General features: G+C 37.5%; 1 pseudogene; it reads left to right on the forward strand.

Moving 5' to 3' along the window:
- Positions 1-2,106: 2,106 nt before the first annotated feature.
- Positions 2,107-2,718, forward strand: LOC108518760 (high mobility group protein B3 pseudogene; annotated as a pseudogene).
- Positions 2,719-4,380: the final 1,662 nt, after the last annotated feature.

The raw sequence follows: 4,380 nt of genomic DNA on the forward strand, positions 1-4,380 counted from the left end.
AAAAAAAAAAAAAAAAAAAAAAACCTGGAGAAAGAAGAAAGGTTGGAGGCTGGATGAGGACAGCAGGCAGGGTCCAAAAAGGCGTAAAGGAAAGGGAGAAATATTTTATGAATCCTAAATTTCTGCTTTGAGAAAATTTGTGCACAGATATATCCTTCATTAAAATAAGAACACAGGCACATGGCAGTATCCCCACCTCTCCACACTTTTTCTCCCTGGTAGTGGACGGTGAGGATCAGTACATTATTGAGTTCAGCTTCGCTATTAGGTTCAAAGCATCTCTGTACATCCCAGTGGAGATGTGCAATAAACATAGTTATATGGGTCTAGAGCTCAGGGGAAAGTTCCAGGCTGAAAGTTCATGTGGGGAATATACTACAGGTAGATGATAGAACAAAGGTGTTTGTCAAATACGAGGGCCAGGAACAGGAGCAGCCCTGAGAAACACTCACACTTAAGGGATAGGTAAAGAAACAAGGACTTGTGAAGGAGACAAAGATTGGTCAGACCCCCCAACCACCCTGTTTCCTACATACCACAGCTTCTCAAGGATAAGAGGTGGCTCAGGAAGAAGTGACTCAGGAAGGATGTGGGGACTGGGGCAAAGTGGTTACATATCCTTTCAGCTTTAAGTGCTGTATCGACCAACAATTGTCCGGTGGTAACCAGGGATGAGCTGTGAGAAACCAATCTTACCCAGAAATGAAGCAGTATTTCCAGCTTCCTTAACAATTCTTTTTCATTTTTAATGAGTTCTAAGGGGCGACTCAGTGGCTGATACTTGCTGTGCTTGGCAAAGAGCCATCAACCCTGGTACCACCTGGTTTTCTTTCTTGAATTTAGACAAACTTTGAGGAAATACAGGGAGGCTGGAAGCAGGTCCAATCACCTTGAATTTGGCCTTGAGTAGCTTCAAACCATGTGTCTCTTGTGTCTTTCTCCCTTTACTCTTGTGGGATACCACAAGCTAAATTAATGCTGTGAAGATTGCTCCACAAATCAAAGATTCCCTGTTTCACCTTGGGCAGTCACTTTCACCCTTCTCAGGACTTAATTCTTCTACCTAGGGAAAAAGTTTAAAAAATTTAAAAAATTATCATTATACTATGGGAACAAATCATTAAGTAGCAAAATAATTTTGAGGTAATTGTTATTAGTATTACTACTACTTATGGGACCACTACATTCATTCTATAATAATTTGTTGACCACCTATTATGTGTCAGAGACTGGAGATACAATGATAACAGGACAGACAAGATCCTTGCTCTCACAGAGCTCGCCTATTAGTTGGAAAGACAGCCAATAAAACAAGTGAACATTAATGAAGTAGAGAGATAAATTTTAAAACAAAAATAAAATTTGGTAATAGGATAGAGTGGTGGGGTGGGAATAAGGACAACTTTAGATTAGATGGAGTAGTTAGGACACTCTGATGAGGTGATATTTCACATGAAACCTAAAAAGTCAGAAGCCAGCCATACAAGGAAGAGAGGTAAGAAATTTCCAAGCAAAGGAAACAGCAAATGAGGAAGCCTTAAGTTATACAAATGATCAAAGTGTTTAAGGAACAAAAAGCAGGTTAAGGACAACTGTATATTTATATGCAAAAGAATAAAGTTGAACGTCCACCTCATCTCACACCATATACAGAAATTAATTTAAAATGTATCAAAGAACTCAATATAAGAGTTAAAACCATAAACCTCATAGAATACATAGGTATAAATCATTGTGACCTTGAATCAGGCAATGTGTTTTAGATATGACACCAAAAGCACAAGCAACAAAAGAAAAAAAGATAAATTGGACTTCAACATTAAAAGCTTCTGCACATCAAAGGACACTATCAAGAGAGTGAAAAGATAACTCACATGGGGGAGAAATATTTTCAAATCGTGTATCTCATAAGAACCTAGTATCTAGAATATATAAAGAACATGAAGGCAACCTAATTTTAAAACACCCCGAAGACTGGAGTAGATATTTCTACAAAGAATATATGCAAAACGTCAATAACCACATGAGAGAATGCTCAAAATTATTAGTCATTAGGATAATACAAATAGAAACACATGAGATGGACTAGGAAACAATACAGTCAGGATGGCTAAAGGTGACCACAAGAAACCAAAGGGCACGATGTCTGCTTATGCCTTCTTTGCGCAGATGTGAAAAAAAGAACATAAGAAGAAAAACCCAGGGGTCCCTGTCAATTTTGTAGAATTTTCCAAGAAGTGCTCTGAGAGGCAGAAGACCATGTCTGGGAAAGAGAAGACCAAATTTGATGAAATGACAAAGGTGGATAAAGTACACTATGATCAGGAAATAAAGGATAATGGACCAGCTGAGGGAGGCAAGAAGAAGGACCCTAATGCCCTCAAAATGCCACTGTCTGGATTCTTCTTGTTCTGTTCAGAATTCCGCCCCAAGATCAAATCCACAAATCCTGGCATCTCTATTAGAGGCATGGCAAAAACGGTGGGTGAGATGTGGATTAACTAAAGTGACAGGGAAAAACAGCCTTACATCACTAAGGCAGCAAAGCTGAAGGAGAAGTATGAGAAGGATGTTGCTGACTATAAGTCTAAAGGAAAGTTTGATGGTGCAAAGGGTCCCACTAAAGTTACCTGGAAAAAGGTGGAAGGGAAAGACAAAGAAGACAAGGAAGAAGAAGAGAAGGATGAGGAGGAAGAGAAGGAGGAAGAGGGGGAATAAAAAAACCTGTTTATCTGTCATCTTGTGAATACCTTAGAGTAGGGGAGTGTCATAATTGACTTATCTCTTATTTGAGAAGTGTCTGTTGCCCTCATTAAGTTTAATTGCAAAATTTGATCATGATCATAGTGTAGTCTCTCAAAGTGCTCTAGAAATTGTCAGTGGCTTACATGAAGTGGCTGGGTGTCTGGAGCATCCTGAAACTGTATCAAATTGTACATATTTCAAACATTTTAAAAATGAAAAGTCACTCTAGTGTTCTCCCTACTCTGCGTACATTGTAGTTGGTGTGACAAGGCATTTAAAGATGTTTTGGCAGTTTTTTTATTTTAAGGTGGTATTAAGTCTATGGTTATTGGCTAGAAATGCTGAGTTATCAACTGCATTTATCTATAATTTGTAAAAAGAAAAAACAACCCCGACAAACTATTCATGCTCTTTGCTTGGCGTTGAAGCTGTGGGGGAAGATGCCTTTTGGAGGGGCTGTAGCTCAGGGTGTGCTGCTGTAAGGCTCCACCTGTTGACTCTGCGTGGGCATCCATTTAGCTTCAGGTGGTCTTGTTTCTGGGGTATAATGACATAGCATTCTGCTGCCATTCTTAGCTGTGGACAGAGTGGGGTCAGCTGGCATGAGAGGTGTTTTTTGTTTGTTTGTTTTTAGTGAAGTGTGGTAGTTTTAAACTGTTTTAAACAAACTCTAGAATTCTTAATTGTCAGTGAAGATCCACTGGATCAATGAAGTTCAAGAACCTTCTGTAATTAAATATGATTTGCAATGTTGTTATTTTTTTTCTATGTTTAGAATGCTGAAATGTTTTTTAAGTTAAATAAACAGTATCATACTTAAAAAAAAAAAAACATGAGATACCACTTTAAACCCACTAGGATAGCTATAATAACAACAATTTTAAAAACAGAAAGTAAGTGTTGGGAAGGAGTAGAGAATTTGGAACCCTTGTACTTTTCTGGTAGAGGTGCAAAATCATGCAGCTGCTGTGAAAAACAGCTTGGCAATTCCTCAAAAAAGTCACACAGAGTTACTATGTGACCCAGCAAGTCTAATTCTAGGTATACACACTCCAAAATCCAAGCCAGGTACTCAGGCAAAAACTTGAGCATAAATATTCATAGTAGCTATGAGTATTCACAGTGTTTATAGTTTCACAGTGGCCAAAAAAAATAGAAACAGCTCAGATGTTCACTAACCAATGAATAGATAAAATGTGTCCATTATATACAAAGGCAAATTATTCAGCCATAAAAGAAGGAAGTACTGATAGATACTACAACATGAATGAACCTTGAAAACATTATGCTAAGTGAAATAAGCTAGACACAAAAGGCCACATATTGTATGATTTTTTATATGAAATGTCCAGAACATGCAAATCTATAGGGATAAAAAGTAGATTATTGGTTGCCAGGGCCTGGGGGAATGGAGAATGGACAGTGTAGGGAAGGAAGAATCATTTTTTTTTTCCAACTTTCATAAATTCCAGTTAAAGCAGATCCCTGTAATAAAAGGCAGAGGCAGAGTAACAAGAGAAAAGTAAAAGGAAGTTTATTACCATATATATAATATGTATTCATATTATGCATATTATACATACATATTATATAGACACATATATGTATTTATATGAATATATAAATATATTTCCA

Source organism: Rhinopithecus bieti, unplaced genomic scaffold, assembly GCF_001698545.2.
Source record: "Rhinopithecus bieti isolate Rb0 unplaced genomic scaffold, ASM169854v2 scaffold_46340, whole genome shotgun sequence".
NCBI lineage: Eukaryota > Metazoa > Chordata > Mammalia > Primates > Cercopithecidae > Rhinopithecus > Rhinopithecus bieti.